The sequence below is a fragment of the Tenrec ecaudatus genome, chromosome 15 (assembly GCF_050624435.1).
Source record: "Tenrec ecaudatus isolate mTenEca1 chromosome 15, mTenEca1.hap1, whole genome shotgun sequence".
Classification (NCBI taxonomy): Eukaryota; Metazoa; Chordata; class Mammalia; order Afrosoricida; family Tenrecidae; genus Tenrec; species Tenrec ecaudatus.
Genome location: NC_134544.1, coordinates 97,996,430 through 98,015,316, shown reverse-complemented (window position 1 = coordinate 98,015,316; position 18,887 = coordinate 97,996,430). Strand labels below are relative to the sequence as shown.

Here is an 18,887-nt window from a genome sequence, read left to right as displayed (position 1 = left end):
ACATAAAAAACTAAACAAGGCACACATGCTTGCTTGTCCACACACTTTGAAAAGTCAGTACTGTGGTTGCTTTTTCTTTCTTTTCAAAATAATTTTATTGAGGGCTTGTACAGCTCTTACCACAATTCATACATACATTCATTGTGTCAAGAACATTTGTACATATGATGACATTATTGTTTTCAAAATATTTTTTTCTACTTGAGGCCTTGGTATCAGCTCTTCATTTTTTACCCTCCTCCCCTCATGAACCATTAATGATTTGTACATTATCATTATTTTTTCATGTGTTACACTTACCAGTGTCTCCCTTCACCCACTTTAGTGTTGTCTGTCCCCCTGGGAGGAGGTTACATGTAAATCGTTGTGATCAGTTCCAAGGCTGAGTTTTTTAACTAACATGAGAAACTACACACTTAAATCTGTCAAGTTTCAAGACTCAGAAAAATAAAGTCCTTCTGTTAATTTCCAGCTCTCACAAGTTTCTATGTGAATTGTACAGATATACTGTAACCTAACTGGACTCTATAGTAACTTGAGAATGAAATTAATATCAACTTTAATAGATCTTGAAGTGAGATGCTATATGTAAAATGCTTAATACTCTGAGTTTTCATGGAAGATCAAAAGGCATCCCAAAGATTTATTACATTATTCTGTTTAGCATAAAATATTAGGAACAGATATGCAGTGAATTCAAAAAGTTCATGGATAAATTCCATAACCTTTATCATGGAAGGGTCATGACCTTTTTGAAGGCCTTTTGTGCATTCATGGCATAAAGGATTGGCTACCAGTAAGCTCCTTGTATTTTTCACTCAGGTTGCGGGCTGTGTAGAAACTATCATATTAAATGGAAAAATTAAGGATGTATGAGGTTGGGCTGAGCATGAAGGCTGGAAATCAACTCACTGTCGTCTAGTTGATTCCTACTCAGCAGCTGTTGAGAGCTAGGGTGAAAATTGCCCGTGTGTGTCCAAGGCTAGCGCTCTTCGTGGAGGTAGAACATCTCTTCCTGCAACAGGGATGCACAAGTGAGCAGACATGTGAATCTCCTGTGTAACATGCCTGCATGTTTGTGTCATCTGGGCATGCAACAGCGTTCTTTGGAACTGATAAAGGCACAACACATTTGCCACTTTGCTCTGAGCCTCAACCCAAAGGTGCTCAGTTCCAGCTCCATAGATTAGCAAACCCAGCTTTAAGTGCCCAGACACACCCACTCCACCAGTGGATTCCAGCTTATAGTGACCCTGAAGGACAAGGTAGAATTACTGACCTTGCAGTTAGCAGCTCACCACAGTTTCCATCAGGGATAATCTAGTGAATAAAAATGTAAATTCCAAGATGAGTTAATCAAAATTTAGCTATAAAAACCCTCTGAAATAAAGTTTTATGAAAATTGGGAGTTTTCAGGTGTTATATTATTTCTTTTATATTATACTATTTTTAGCACTTTTATTGTCAACTATGTGATAAACAAGAGGTCCATAAACTATCCATTCTTCATTTATAGGAAATGAAATCCCTGCTAATACATAGAAACCATTAGGGTTTTTTTGTCCTTCCAGTGTTCTACTGTGATCACATTTCTTACCTGCTTGGAGATTATGATTATATGCCTTTGAGAAGTTTTTATTGCAGTACATTATTATTATTATTATTGCTCTTATAATATGTTTCAATCTGTGTTAGTGCTGGTGGACTAGAGAAACAAATTCATAGACATTCATGTGTATAAGAAAGGTTTATATACAAAAGCAATTGAATATTGAGAAAACAGTCCCAGCCCCAGTCCAGATCAAGTCCATATGTCTGACATTAGTCCATATTGCCCAATTCCAATTTATAAAGTCTTCTTCAGACTCACAAAACACATGGAATGACACCGAATGCAGAAAGATCATAGGCCAATGGGTAGGAAGTCTTGTCGATCCCGTGGCACTGTAAGCATCTCAGTGCTGACAAGGGGTCTCCACGTGATTCTCCAGCTCTGGGCACTAGCTTAGTTCCATGAGTCTTCTCAGCTGCAATGTCTCCCAGGGAGTGAGCAGTGAGAGAGTGTTTCCACCTTAAAGGAGGAATACCAGGGCTCCCAGAATCAGGAGAAGGCCATGCCCACACAGAGGCCTCATTGACCTGATTGATGGGCTAGACTCCACCCCTTCACCATTAATCTTCTCAAATTGATAACAGATTCTATAACTACCACACATTCTGAGGTTTTTGTTTGCTTGTTTGTTTTTACCATTTGACTATTTATTTTGGTTTTTCAGTCATAATTTAGACAGCAGTGTGTTTTGTCACTCAACATTTTCTACACAAATTGTTCAGTGACATTGGCTACACTCTTCATCATTTGTAAAACATTCTCAGCATTTCTGTTCTTATTGTTCTCTTTTAGTTAATCTAGTTTCCCTGCTCCCTTTCATCCTCACATCTACTTAAAAATAATTGTCCTTTGGTCTCATAGAATTAACTTTTTTAGTGGAGGAAAGTACTCACAGGCACTCTTAAATTACTCTCTTATGAGCCAATCCATTATTTAGCTAAAAGGTGACTGCAGAGGCTAGTTTGGGTTCAAGGTTTAAAGAGTGTCTTAAATGATTTTTTTAAAAAGTGTCTCAACTCATTGTTTGTTGGTTTGTTTACTTGTTTTTCTTTTTCAGGAATTTGAGATACTATTGGACATTTTACTCCCATTCTGTCCAGAACTTAATTAGAATGATCTGTCATGGTAACCTGCACAATCCCATCTAGTTCTGGTTTCAGGGTAGATAAAACCAGACTCGATAATGTAGACTAGATTCTTCATTGAATCTTTGACTTCTATCTTTCACTTTAATGCCAGTTGAGTAAAGACCAATAATTTATCTCAGATGGCCACTCACAGCTGATAAGATCCCAGACATGACTCTCCAAAGTAGAATGTAGAATATTACACTTTTGGATGATTGACATATATATATATATATATATATATATATATATATATATATATATATATATATATATATATATATATATTTCAGAAAGCCAGTCTTTGAATTTCAAAAAAGCTGTGCCAGACATTTCTACCGGGTGCCGATGGTCACCTGCCATACTCGCACGAGGTTATCTGTGTAACCTGCAAACAGAGTCTGGCCATCAGCAGACCAGGTCAGAGAGGTGCACTGGGGTGGTTTGGCCTTGCTGCTGGTGCTGATCACTTCTTGCTTCAGCTCATCAACAATGATCTTGCCCTCCAAGTCCCAGATCTTGATGCTGGGGTCAGTGGCAGCACAGAGCCAGTAGCGGTTGGGACTGAAGCACAGGGCATTGATAATGTCTCCTCCATCGAGGGTATAAAGGTGCTTGCCTTCATTGAGATCCCACAGCATGGCCTGGCCATCCTTGCCTCCAGAAGCACAGAGGGATCCATCCGGAGAGACTGTCACAGTGTTCAGGTAGCCTGTGTGGCCGATGTGGTTCGTTTTCAGTTTGCAATTAGCCAAGTTCCACACCTTGACCAACTTGTCCCAGCCACAGGAGACGATGATGGGGTTACTGCTGTTGGGCGAAAAGCGCACACGGGACACCCATTCAGAGTGGCTCTCGTCCTATACGGTGCACTTGCAAACGCCCAGAGTATTCCACAGCTTGATGGTCTTATCTCGGGAGCCTGAGACAATCTGCCGGTTGTCAGAGGAGAGGGCCGCACTCAGCACGTCCTTGGTATGGCCAACATGGCGGCGTGTGGTGGTGCCCGTTGTAAGATCCCAGAGACGTAGTGTTCCATCCCAGGAGCCTGAGAGCGCAAACTGGCCATCAGAAGAGATGACCACGCAGAGCACGTTGGGGAATGCCGTAGTTGCTCTCATCCCTCGTGAGCTTCTACATGATGATGGTCTTATCTCGCGAAGCAGACAGAATCATGGCGGGGAACTGTGGCGTGGTAGCGATCTGCGTTACCCAGCCGTTGTGGCCCTTGAGGGTGCCACGAAGGGTCATTTGCTCAGTCAGGGTGGCAGCGGGTGCGGGGGTCGCAGCAGTGACATGGATGGCACCGGATAGCTCCGACACCAGCTCCTGCTGCTGTTCAGCGTGGAAAAAAAAGCTTGGATGATATTAAGACAAGTAATCTAGCTATCCCGTGAGACTATTTTATGTCCAAGAAATATTCATAACTGACACCCATGTCTTAATCCATAAACTGTGCAGTTTAGTTTTGCCTCTTTTGAGCTTTCTGTATATTCCATGATAAACTGTGTCTGGGTTCTCATTGATTTATTTTCTTCAGAATGCTTTTGAGTTTTTCACATGTTGGTTGTTTTGTCTTTGGTCTATCAGTGTTGACTCATACACAAGTTTCCAATGTGTGATTGGCCCAGGCTATACCTACCTATTGTAGCGCTTTAAGGATTCAAGTGGTTCAAATGTAATTTTACTCTTGTGAATGTTACTGCCCTTATTCTCGTCATTCCCTTTCTGAACTTCTGTTGCTCTCTGGAAAGCACTTTCTGGTGAGAGGAAATTGTTGAGTTGAACATATCCAAGTTAAAATTTACTAAAAGAGCCGAAGTATTTAATATATTTTCCTGCCCAAAATGTGCATGTATAGTTATTCCATTTGCTTATCTGATGAAGTACTTTGAGGGCTTGTGATCCACGTCTACAGTGATTTCTTAGTTTGATTTTGTACTTCAAATCTCTTAAAACTACTACCGAGAAGACTTCTCATATTTTTGCACACTTAGTTTATTTTTCTCTGACAACTTACAGCAGATTTATAAACTTTGTAAAATTGCCTCAGGATATTTGTATCTTCTTTTTTATTTTTAAATTGTCTTATTTGGGGCTTGTACGACTCTTATCACAATCATATACATGCATCCATTGCATATCTTACTCTTTTTTGTTGCCTTCTGGTAAATTGTTTTGAATGTTAATACAGATGAATTTTTCAGTCTATCCTCTTATGTTTTCATCTTAGTTTTTCTCTGTCCTGCTGTCATTATTTTTTAATTTCCAAAATAGTATAGTTTTACATGATCATAATTATGTTAATCTATTTGGAGTTTATTTTTGCATAGGAATAGACTCTCCAAATTAGATAATAATTTGATAAATATCAGTCATTTTGCCTACCACTTAATTCCATATGGTGACTGTATGTGGTTCCAGAGTAAAACTATACGCTGTAAGGTATAGTTGGAGTTGGTTGCCATATCGTTCTTCTAAGGTACTTCTGTGTTGTCTTCATCCTCCAATCTTTTGTTTGGTAACTGAGCACTCAGCTGTTGGTGAGTTGGTACTACTCAGGAACTTCCATTTAGGGACCCACACCTTAAAGTGTGAGTACTTGCTGTCAGAGCCTGATGTGTCATGAATTAGCTTCCCTTACAAATTGGTAGGCCTTTTCTAGGGCTGCTTATCTTTCTCTGTTGGCCTTTCATGTGTTCCTGTATTGATACTTGATTGGGTAATGTGTATAATATATGAACAAAGGAGCCCTTTTGTCCAGTGGGTTACACATTGAGCTGCAAATGTGCAGGAGAAGATGAGTCTGCCTGCTCCAGTAAAGATACACTGGCTTGGGACTCCTATAGGAAGCTCTACTCTGATAGCTATGCCGTGAGTTGTACTAGACGTGATGGCAGGGAGTTATGTGTGGACCAATCCAGGCCTTATTCTTTACCATTTATTGTTATTTAGGCTAAATGCAATTAAATCCACATTTTTGTGGACTCTTGTGAAGTGCAAGAAATTTTTGTGTGTGACAGTTTTGGAAACTAATCAGTTTGTGGAGGACAGTTGCTTTGGAACATGCTACCTTTTTATTGACTTCAGTCTTTTTGTATTCATTTCTTCATTGAAGTCTCAATCATACCTTTCTGACACCATTCATCCTTATTAATATTTATCTGATCATCCTGAGATTTGACTATCCTTAAAACATGAAATATACTCTTTCCTGATCCCCTGTGGTCAGATATTGTCCCCTCCTGGAACAAACTCTTTTTGGCTATTCCCTTAGTTAATTCCATCACATCCTTCAAATCACTGTTTTCAATGAATTCAATTAATTAGACGACTAATGGCACAAGATGAAAACCACCACTAGACAAAAGGATCCTATAGGCAGATACACAGCATGATAACACAGTAGAAATCAGGTGAGAGAATACCTATGTGTGCCTCCCCTCATTTTTAGGACAGTTGTTTATTCTGGGTGCTAAGTAGACCAATTAACTAGAGTCATTGAAAAGAAAGCCTTTCTTATTGTTAGCTGCCATCTAGTTTTCTCCAATTCATAGCAATACTATGCACCCATGGTGATGTAGTGTGTTATGCATTTGGTTGCTAACCACAGGTTCAGAAATCCAAACCCCTAACTGCTCTGCAGTAGAAAGATGAGGCTTCCTACTCCCTTAAGGAGCTTCTGTTTCAGAAACAAACAGGGGCTGTTCTACAGTGTATATGGGATGCTATATGCCAGAATTGGCTCAGTGACTGATTATTTTTTTAATGTACAACAGAACAAAACCATGCACTGTGATCTCAGTACTCTGAATTCAATATGGTCAGCATTTTCCTTTGGGACTGGAATGGTGGCTTTGGGCTCTTCACATATTGATCATAAACTTGAAAGTCCTCATTTGCATTTCTTGTAACTATTCCCTTTTTGGTTTACTTTGTTGCTAGTGCTTCTTCATGATCCATTTATTTTTCCAGTGTGGGAATTTTCATGTAAACTAATTGCTAATGAGCTTTTCATTTGGTGAGTGACAATGGAGCTTTATTTTGCCCTTATGTTGAGAATGGAAGTCTGAGCAACTGAAACCTAAATGTGTTTTTGTTGTTGTTGTTGTTGTTTACTATAATCTTTCTTTTAAACATTTTATTAGGGGCTCATACAACTCTTATCACAATCCATACATATACATACAGCAACTGTATAAAGCACATCTGTACATTCTTTGCCCTAATCATTTTTGAAGCATTTGCTCTCCACTTAAGCCCTTCGCATCAGGTTCTCTTTTTTTAAATGTGCATTTTTAAACGCATCACAGAACCCTTCTATGTTGTTAGAATTTTTTTTAATCAAGCCAGGGTTCATGGTCTAGTGTGTCTTAAAGTGAATGATCGTTGTGTTAATCCGTACACAAGCTCCCTAATATAAATATGCATGTGTTACTGCTTAAGCTCCATCTCTGTTGCATTTCTCATACAATTGATAACCATTTAACATTCTGGTTTTGTTCTTGTTCATTGCTGTGGAGTCATTTTCAACTCATAGTCACCTCATGTGTCCAGGGTAGAACTCCATTGGTTCTGGAATGGTGTGCCCTCTCAGAACAGATTGGTCTTGTTTTGTTTTGATGTGTTCAATGCTGTGTCTGTTTTGCCTGGGTGTTAATATTACCTCAATCAACCTAATAATGCAAGAGCCAGATAAATGGGCCTGAGGTAAGCAGTATTATCTGAGATTCATGGATTTTCCAGGGAAATGAGTTCTAGTTGTCTGAATTGAATAGGCTGTTTTCTTTGTTTCCTCTTTGTACTACACAGAAGACCTCTAGATCATCTCTGTAATCGTAATTTATGACTGACAGAATAACCAACTATAGGCATATGAACAGAAATGTAGTTGCCAGGAATTTAATTGTAGACACATGGGCCTGCATGCTGACCCAGTTCAACAAGTTACCATTTGAGCAATACTGAAATTGTGATTAATGTTGGTGACTTTCTTCACCTGTTTCAATTGGAAGCAACATCTGCTTAAAAGAGACAAGAGGACTAAAAGCTAGTGTGGCAAAATCTTTTTTGGAAATTGCTTCAAATTTGTAGTGGCTGAATAAGTGCAATGTTTTATCATGAACTGTTGTGTGGAAGAGACCCTATTGATTCATTGGTTTAATTGATTGGTTGCTGACCATACCCTCTGTGGTTCAAGCATACCAGCCACATCAAAGGAGGATGATGAGGCTGTTTGCACCCATGCAGATCTTCATTCTTGGAAACACTAATGAGCAGTTTCACTCATTGTTACATGGTCAAAATGAGTTAGAATTGACAGCACTACATTTGGGATTTTTTTTCATCGTAAAGGAATGGAATTTAGACTTGTGGAGACTTTAAAATATGTCACCTGATGCATTGCTGTGTACGAAATTCTTGAAAGATTTATTGGATCTATATCTACATTACACTGTCACAGCAGAATTGTAGAGTGACCATGGCAGCTCGTGTCACTGTATGATATATTCAGTTGGCTATGCTGTGAACTGTTAGCATCAGAGTACAGCCTTTTCTATGTTGTTGTTAGGTGTCATCATGTCCATTCTAGCTCATAAAACCTTTTATATAACAGAAGGAACACTGCCCTATCCTGCACCATCCTCACAAATGTTCCCATGTGTGAACCCATTGTTACAGCCCCTGTGCGAATCCATTTTGTCAAAGGCCTTTCTCTTCTTTGCCTCTCTCTCCCTTACTAAGCATGATATCCTTCTCCAGGGACCTTTCTGTCCTGAAAAAATGTGGGAATAAATGTATGACAAGCCATAGAGTTCAGTCCCACAACTGAGAGTCCCACATCATGTTCAACTAATTGCCTTCCATGTCTGCAAATGTGAAAAAATCTTGGAGTGGACCATCTCAAAGCCTGGTGTATAAGTCCTAGGATCCTTGCACAGTTTAACAGTACTATGCATTTAAGTTCAGTCAACTTATAAGAAAACTGGAATCTAACTACAGTTTCTCAATCAGAAAACAGAAGGGCATGCTATTGTGATACTTTCATTCCCTGCTTTTTTTTTTTCAGTATGTAACCTTAGTGTGTATTCATGTGAGCATCCAGGTACTTTTTGAAGGGAGCGGTCTATAATAATTGCATTACAGTAGCTTTGTGTCTCAGAGTGGAAAACTTTTGATGATATCTGTATTCTATTGTTACCTATCTTTCACTTTGCTGTTTCTCTTTTCAATACCATGGCCTGTCTCCATGAAGCTACAAAATACTCGAGTGCAACCATACAGTGACTGAAATGTAGGTGTGTAACAGAAACACTACAGAAATTTTCATAATTCCCTCAATTAATCATCTCTTTCATGAGGTAATGTGTCACCTTTTAGTCACCTAGAATTCTTCAAGAGGATATCATGAATCCAGGGCCTTGAGTTGCTACTTTGTTAGTTCATACCAGAAGTTCTCCAATGGCTAATGAGAAGCTAAAAGGAAAAAGAGAAATTCTGCAGTGTTTCCTAGTTGTTGTTGTTATTGTTTTAATCATTTTATTGGGGGCTCATACAACTCTTATCATAATCCATACATATATCCATTGTGTCAAGCACATCTGTACATTTGTTGCCATCATCATTCTCAAAACATTTGCTTTCCCCTTGAGACCCAATATCAGCTCCTCATTTCCCCCTACCCTTCCCACTCTCCCCTCCCTCATAAACCCTCCATGATTCAAAAATTATTATTATTTTGTCATATCTTACACTGTCTAACTTCTCCCTTCACCCACTTTTCTGTTGTCCATCCCCCAGGGAGGAGGTTATGTGTAGATCGTTGTAATCGTTTCCCCCTTTCTACACCTTTCCTCTACCTCTAGGTATCACCACTCTCACCACTGGTCCTGAAGGGGTCATCTGTCTGGGATTCCTTGTGTTTCTAGTTGCTATCTGTACCAATGTACATACTCTGGTCTAGCCAGATTTGTAGGGTAGAATTGGGATCATGATAGTGGGAGGAGGAAGCACTTTAAGAACTAGAGGAAAGTTCTATGTTTCATCGTTGCTACCCTGCACCCTTACTGGCTCGTCTCCTCCCTGCTACCCTTCAGTAAGGGGGTGTACAGTTGCTTACCAATGGGCTTTGGGTCTCCAGTCTGCACTCACCCTCATTTACAATGATATGATTTTTTGTTCTGATGATGCCTGATACCTGATCCCTTCAACACCTCAGAAGCATCAAAGCCCACATGGAAGAAGCACACCAGCCTTTGTGGTCACAAGGTGTAGACGGGACCAGGTATCAGACATCAAAGAAAAAAATATCATATAAATGGGTGCCCACCTTCCTGATATGATCACTGAATACAAATGTGTGCATAAGCAAACGTGGTGAAGAAAACTGATTGTGCCCGGCTATCAAAAGATATAGCATTTGGGGTTTTAAAGGCTTGAAGATAAACAAGCAGCCATCTAGTTCAGAAGCAACAACGCCCACATGGAAGAAGCACAGCAGCCTCGTTGTTACCTTGCTTTCACTGTTTCATATTTTGATAAATATTCTGGTTGGTCCTGTGCTAGGAGGTGAATTTCTCCCCTCCAATGAAAGAGATGATTCGAATGTGGAATCGGGGTTTTAGTTTTGATCATTTGTCTGGCTTATGTTATGTGTTCTGACTGTTCTCTATTCTGAACCATAAATATAGAAAGGAGCGAGATTGCAGTTTGTCCCAGACAAACTGCAGAGATAAGCTTATTGTGCTAGAAGAATGCAGTACTTGAGATAGCGTGTAATTAGTGAGTGAGTCTAGTGAGTGAAGGGATGAGCTAACCCCTGATGGAAATCCTTAGTAGAATACAGACCCATGTGTCTAATCCCCATGTGAAGTCTCAATTTCCCAGGATGGCCATCTTCCCTGCTTTCCTATTGGAGTGCATGGAACCTTGCTGAACCAGAATATATGGGATGTTATAGGACACTGGATGTTTGAGAGGTGGTTGTGGACTTCTTGGAAGAATGGGCATTGCTCGTCCTTTCTTAGAGGAAACTCTATAGTCATGTGATGATGCAAATTTTTAACAATCTGGCCTCAGTAGGTATGAATATTTTTATTAAACAGAAATAAGTCATTCTCATCAGTGCTACTCCAATATTTTGGGCTCAGTAATGGGAATACTTTCTTAAATAATCAAGTGGAATTTTCTCTCAGGGGCATGCATGTCATGCCTTCCCCGTGAATATAAAGCTCTTAGTATCACACTAACTTTTTATATCAAGTGTGACTACAAGTCTACTAAGTTTCCTTACATGTTTTAAATGTGTTGACCTTCTTTAGTTCAGAGAGGATATGTGTGCCTTGTGCCTTGTAAACACTCTTTTTTACAAGTTTAACATGAAACTTTTATTGTAAATAAGATTCACACCCACCAAAAAATCCACATTCCTACAGGAATATAACATTGGCTCGCTGTCAGGGAAGTGTTGATTATCTTTCCAGACTCCTTGTGATGTGCCTTTCTCCAAGAGCAGTATGTCAGATACACCTTTTCTCCCTCACTTGACACCAGTGTGGTGGGAAACGGTGTTAGGCTGGGTTGTCTAGTAATATGAAAGTATAGATGCTCAGATGCATAAGAAAGAGCTATACATCACAAAGTAAAATTTTATTAAGAGAACATCCCATCCCAGTCCAACTGAAACCCATGTGTCCAATGCTCGCTGAAGCATCTATGTTGTGATGACTCCCCAACCATAAAATTATTTTCATTGCTACTTCATAATTGACATTTTGTTAGTGTTATGAATCAGGCGACCCCTGTGAAAGGGTCGTTCGACCCCCCAAAGGGGTCACGAACCACATGTTGAGAACCGCTAACTTAGAGGGATGTTTGTCATTGGACAAGGCTTTAAGACCTTAGACACTATTCTTTCTGATAACTGGCCACCATCTAATCTGTTCGCCACACATTGCCATTTACTTACATTGCAGTGATCCATGAATGAGGGATTGAGTATTGAGCAGAGTCACATGAGAAGAACAAATTGTTCTTAGGTGAGGGCTTTGATCAAATGTGATTTCAAGATACTTGCATGTATCTAAGGTATACGTATACATTTATGGTCCACTATAGAGGCAGCATTATCAGCTTGAAAATAATGTAAGAATTTATATGGTAAATTTGGTATTTGTAAGAACAATAACAACTTGGCCAATGATGTAGAATCTGAATTCCTGTAGACTTTTACACTAAAAGTACACTTATATTTTTAATCATTTTATTGGGGGCTCGTACAATTCTTATCACAATCCATACATCCATCCATTGTGTCAAAAACATATGTACATTTGTTGCCATCATAATTCTCAAAATATTTTCCTTCTACTTGAGCCCTTAATATCTGCTGCTCATTTTCCCCACTCCCCCCACTTCTAAAAGTACACTTATAAAGATTCCAAATTTCATTGGCAGAACACTGTTGAAAACAATATGGATGTGACATACAGGAAAAGGCAAAACCATTTTCTGAACTGAGACATCATAGACAGCAAAGGAAACGTGAACACGGCCAGTAAAAGGAAGTTCCAAGTTGTTTATCATTGTGTAAAATCAAAGCAATAGAGATTTGAACCAATGCCCAGTGATCCAAAGTTCAGGACCTGAGGATAGTAATCCTCTGCTTCCTCTCAAGCTTGGCTGCTTCTGGTTAAAGTCCAAAGGAGTGTTTCAGGGTCTTTTCTCCTGCATCAGGTGTGTTGAAGGCAAAGTCCAGTTCACACAGTGAGGTCCTCAAAATCCGTCTTTTTGATGGGACCTCTGGAGAAAGCTGTATTTAAAAAACACACTGAATGGCAAAATCTGGTTAGCCTACTGCATGTGGCCTAGATCGCTTATAAGCAGAGAAAAAAGTTCTTCCCTAATTACAGGATTGATAACATTATACAAGGTAACTTCTCTCACAGGCAGCCTCTGCATGGCAAGTTGAGCATTTCTCTAAGGGCAAACATTTGTCTAGGGTTTGTTTCTTAATGAAATGAGACCACTCCCTTCAGACCAGCAGGTAACGCTTTCTTTTCTGGTCATGGGTTTCTATACTTTCTCTTAAATGAATATCGGCTCTGACTGAAGTGAGGACCTCTGAAGGCAAACAGTTCACACAGGATTATTTTAATTTATAAGAAGTGAGAAAATTGAATTCATAGGTCTCAGGACATGGAAAATAATAATAAAGAGATGTTCCCTAGGGGAAAATAAGAGATTGAGAATTCCGTGAGCACAACAGGAAACCCACCCTGGCAACTCATCTGTACCTGCCTCAGAGTCTGGTTCCTGTGCATATTTGATCCTGAGCACCCACTACAGAGATTGAGCCTTCTGTGAGCCAGTCTTCAGGAAATGAAATGAAAGCCCCCAGGAAACAGGAGCAGGATATTGTTTGGGAACATTTGTAACTAATACACATAAGAATGTCACTAATGAGGAAACATTTCTTTCAACCTAATCCAGAAGGAAAACCATCCTATATATCTATGTATCTTACTAGAAAACATGAACACATTTTCATATATAAAAATACAACAACATGATAAAACCTAATAATGTAATTCTACTCCAACCACAATGAGCATAATGAGACAATGAAGAAACATTGCTTCTAAATTGCATCAGCATGTTTGTGCGGAGAACTGGAGTTCTCAGGACTAGCCAAAGCGCAATTCAAGACTAGTATATAAACGAAGCATAGGAATTTGTCTATGATAAAGGAGGCGGTTCTCTAATGGGTGATTTCGTTTTGAGGTAACCTGGTCAACTTACTGGACATCTGTTGGGTTACACTGACATTTAAGAAAGTTTTTCCTACCTCTCATTTTTTCTTCCTTTTCTCAGGGTAAGATTGGCGTCTTAGCTGAGTGATCCTCCAGCCTCCATGGTATTCTCTGCACTTTCTCTTACAAACATTTCCCCAATTAAGTGCATGCACTTAAATCTCACTGAGGCAAGCATACACACTTAGTACAAAGTTATTGACCATAAGAACACATGCAGACATGTTTTCCTAAATAGGGTATGTTAGACAGGGTTTTCTAGAGAAACAAAACCAGAACACTAATAATTTTATATATGTATTTATGTAGATATAGAAACCATAAGAAACAAACTGTTAATTAATCTATAAAGCAGTATAAATGGCACAGTGCAACTCACTCTGGTGAGACAGCTGTGAAACACTGGCAGTTCTTCAAGTTTTTAAGGCCGCTGGGTAGTCCTCTGTATAGCAGTCCAGGTTACCTGGCCACAGACAGCAAACAACAAGGCAGGTAGGTCACCAACAGTCAGCCAGATGACAGGGTCTGGTAGTCCCCAGCTCAAGAGATATAAATTCCAATAGTGTGGCAATACAGGTCTTGAGGGAACCTCAAATTAAAGTGACACAGTCTATGGGTTAGGTGTCCCACAGGTTGTGTAGCTTGCAAATTGAGGCACAGAGCAAGCAAGGCAGCCACACACTGGTCCGATGATCAAAAGGCAAGAGACAAGAAAGGCGAGGCTTGCCGAGCCATTTATCTTTCCACCCTTCACTTAATCCCACATGTGTTCATTAACCATGTTGGCACAGTAAACGTGTACTGTCTCATAGGGTATTCAATGGGATTTCCAAACTTGATAGTGGGTCATCAAAGGGAGTCATTGTGGTGGTTAAACATGGTTAAAGCTGCTGCCTTTAGAAGGCTAGAAATGTTTTCATAAATTGTACATCATTTTACTCACTCATTGTAATACTGTATTTATTATAGGTGCTAAAATATACTCATAGATTACAGCCAAATAATGGGAGGATTAAAAAATTACCCACGGATTACCTTAATTCCAGTTTAAATGTAAATTTTAAGAATTGTCCTGGCATCAATCTTCTTAAAAATTTTTAAACTTGGTATTACATATTGGGTATATATTGACTTAAAAATTTCTTTGAACATGCCAATAATACTTATACAACTAAAATGTTTTCTAATTTGGAAAGGAATTCTTGTTTAATGTGGAAACTATAAGGCTTAAAATATGTGTTTTATTGATAAAGTATATTGCTCTGGGCTTTCTTAGTGAAAAACCCCACAATATTTACATGTTACTTACTTATACCTTATGAATAATCATATCCATTTTCCCAGAAAGAAATCTTGGAGGACCCCTAGACACTGTTGACATTGTGAATACAAAATAACCTACTATTAGTTGTGAATCCCCTTAATTAAAATATCCTCAAATAAGCAGCACACTAAAAAGACATAATTAAGCCAGTACAACTTTATAATTAGTTAATTGGTTTTCATTGGTTATTATGCTCTGCCACATGTTATAATTCTCTCTCAGTACTCATAAATTTAGAACATGAATAATTTTAAGCTGTCCAAGCCTGAAGAGAGAGAAGCCATATATAAAACTTAAGGGACAATCATGGTCGATCAAGGAAGAATAAAGTTAGACAAAGAATTAATTTACTAACATACAAAATTAGTCTGATAATGTATATAAACAGAAAGAAGCTCATCAAAGATTACATTTTCTAATGGAGCAAATATTCAGAACACGGTGTTAGGCTGTGGGTGGTAGGTGTACCCTTATTTGATGTTAAATATTATCCATGGTCTCTTACTCTCACGTAGCTTCCTGATTCTCTCTGGTTAAGTCCTTGTTTTTTATCAGTTTAATGAGTGTTTTCCTGCGTGTGTGAGTGTATGTGTGAGCAAAGGTGTTGTAGGACTGCCTTGTGTTACCTAAGAAGGCCTCTCTGCAGCAACCTAAAGCAATCTATATGAGGTCCACTCTGCTTTCAGCTGGACTCACCCAAGGATGGCTATTCCAATAAGCAAGGTTCAAGGAAGATAAATCCTACTGATTTATTATTAATCATGCTGAAGTAATTACAAGTGATTGCCATTTCATTTGTCTATAGCCTTTTCTTCTTGATTTCCCAGCTTACTCTCAGGACCCAGGTAGACCTGGAGGCAGGATCTCAAAAAGAAGTGTAGTGGATCAACCTTGTTTGGATGTTATGTGCTTCCTGGAAGGTAAGCGGGCCTGGAACATGGGCAGGGGGACTTATCTCAGGGGAGGTATCCTCAGCCAGTATGTATGTAAGACAGGCTCAGACAGGAACCCTGCCTTTTGCCTCTGGAAGCTCAAAGGCATTCAGTCCTGTGCCAAAAGTAGAGATAATGAAACTCCCACTAATGACAACTTAGTTGCTGATTTGTCCACATTTGGTCTCCCTTGCATTTCAGGATATATTTAGATATCCATGCACCCAGGATGTCTCCCCAGCATTTAGCCCATTAGGTGAGAGAGGGATTGACCCGCTGTTTTTATCATGAGTAACTTTTTCAGGACTTCTCTTTTCTCTGAGTAGAGAGCCCCAATGTGCTGGGAGAGAGGGACTTGTTGGCTCTGGACACACAGGGTGTATGTGGGATTGACATCTTTCCATTTGGGGGTGAAGATACAGCACCCACTTGTGCAGGATGTCTTGTGAGGTTAAGTTCCTGGCTCACAGGAATCTAGAGCCATGGACACAAATATTAGGGTTGCCAGCTCAAACTGAGAGGGGATGTACAAAGTATTCCTGTGACCCTTTTTCCTAGGTCTGAGTAAAAGGTAAATTGTTCGTTTTGAAAAATGGAGACAATGTTTCCAATGTAAGCACCTTTAATTTGCTACCTCTTCCATCTTGTGAGAATAGGATCACCTGGGAATAAAGGGATGGAGGGTTTCGATGGATGATAGAATAACCGGTAATGAACTTGTTTTCTTTAATATGAGCTTCACCACATTTTCCAGGGAGAATACAGTTGTGATCTACAAATTAGTAACATAGTATAATTGATCCCTTGGGCACCTTGCTTATATGGGAACACATCCCTGCATATGTCTAATAGCAGAGAAGGCTCCTTGAGGGCAGGACACAGTAAAACAGGTCCACACGAGAGCTTTGAGAACCCTTGGTCATGATATTGTCATATTTAAACATTTATATACTACTTTATTTTGCCAAGGGTAATGAACCATATGCAAATGATATAAAAGTTAACTGAGAAGAGACGATATATGTCTGATTCCTGGGTTTGCTTGTCTACCTACAGCAGTTCACTTCATTTAGGTAAAACGTGAGAGAGGAGACACCTCCACAAGCATAATTCACAACATGAGTTTGTTGATGGGTTTGGTTTGGGGTTCTTTCCAGGGATTTAGAGTGCTAGAGTCAGCGTCTATACTTAAGATCAGAATCTAGGTCCTGGGATTAATCACTGTTCCCAGTTCAAGAACAGGAGGCAAGGGATAGATTTGGGAGATAAATATCATGAGTTAAGAGGCAGGTGTTATGGCCAGTTTAAAGGGTTTTATCATTGGTATACATGTGGTAAGCTCTTATGTGTACCAGTGTACATGGTCCTGTGTAGCTCAAAGTGAAAGGCAAGACTGGGGCCATGATAGTGGAGGGTGAGGAAATCTCAAGGAACTACAGGAATAATGTGTTTCATTGGAGCTATACTGCACCCTGGTTGACTCATCCCTTCTTTGTGACGCTTCTGTGATGGGATGTCCCATTGTCTACAGATGCGTTTTGGATCTCTATGTTTTGTTTGTTTGTTTTGGGTCTTCTGATACCACTTAGCTGATCCCACTGACACCTCAGGATCACACAGGCTGGTGTGATTCTTCCATGTGGGCTTGTTGCTTCTCTGCTTTTTTAACTAGTTGGTCACCATCAGCTTTCTTCACATTTGCTTGTGCACCCATTTTTTTTCCTGCAGCAATCATGTTGGAATGATGAGCATCACAGAATGCCAAGTTGTTAAAACAAAGTGTTCTTGTGTTGAGGGAGGGCTCCAACAGTGGTCCAAAGTCCATCCACGACCCCAGTGTATTGCCATATAAATACATGTACATAGGCCAATACCTCTATTTTTACTAATTAATGTATTACATATGTACACATTAATTTATGATGTATAGGGAATTTTTATTTCTTCCCCTTCAAAGTCGTTTTTCTTTTTTTTTTAATGATTATTTTTCTGATTGGCCTAGCTAGAATATACAGTATAAATTTAAATATGAGTGTTGAAAATGAACATGTATATTTGTCCTGTTTCTGAGGTTGGATGATATTTTTATCTCTTTCTGCTACATATGACATTTTTCAAAGTTTGTTTTGTTATGAGTATATTAGCATATGTGTAAGACCTGTTTCATGTTAGATTTGTGTTTTTTCCTTTTAATTTGAAAAGTCATGCTTTGTTTAGTATATATTCTGTCTCTTTAATTGAATAGTTTTCCCCCTATCAATTGGTATATTTGAATGCTAATTTTTTGTTTTTGATTAATCATGATATATACCGTATAGACTCGTGTATAGGTCCAGTTTTCTCAGCACATTTTTAATGCAGTTTTTGTGGTAAAATTTGGTGCCTTGGCTGATTTTCGGGTCAGATTATTCTCAAGTGTATATGATACTTAGTAATATGTCTGACTCAGATTCCAGTTTTTAAAGAACTTTTTCATGCAGATCCATTACCAATATTGATACAATTGAATATTGTATCAAGAATGAATGACTCAATGACTATTAGTCTACAATTTTCTTGAAATAGCTTTATCTGACATTGGTATCAGTTTATTTCTGGTCTCATAGAAAGTTAGTAAGTGTTCTTTCCAAACTAATGTTGTTTCAACCCAATAACTCGAACTTAAACAACAAAACAGTAAAAAGGTGTTTAATAAGGGGTGTGATATCAAGGAATTCAAGAATAAAGAAAATATTTTGAAATTGACTGTGGTAGCAATTGTACAATACTGCTTGATGTGATTAAGCTATGTTATGATATATGCAAGCGCCCCCAATGAAATGATTTTTTAAAGGATTTATTCAACATATCTGAAAACTTTTGTCGTTAGCTACCAGATCTTCAGTTTTCATTTATCTTACAGTTAGGCTACAAGTTTCTCACGAAATTTTCTTTTGACTCAACTGAATAACTGTCAATGGAAACCAGCCTCTAATAACCGAGGCGTCTACAGGTACAATTGTACGGATATAATATATAAAGATCATAGTAAAGTTAGAGAAGATAAGAGAGAGAATAAAATAAAGGAGTCGGACACATTTT

At 38.9% G+C, this 18,887-nt stretch overlaps 1 pseudogene; it reads right to left on the bottom strand.

Annotated features, from left to right (window-relative positions):
• Positions 1-3,069: 3,069 nt before the first annotated feature.
• LOC142427628 (small ribosomal subunit protein RACK1-like) lies at positions 3,070-5,207 on the bottom strand (annotated as a pseudogene).
• Between the last annotated feature and the right edge of the window lie 13,680 nt (positions 5,208-18,887).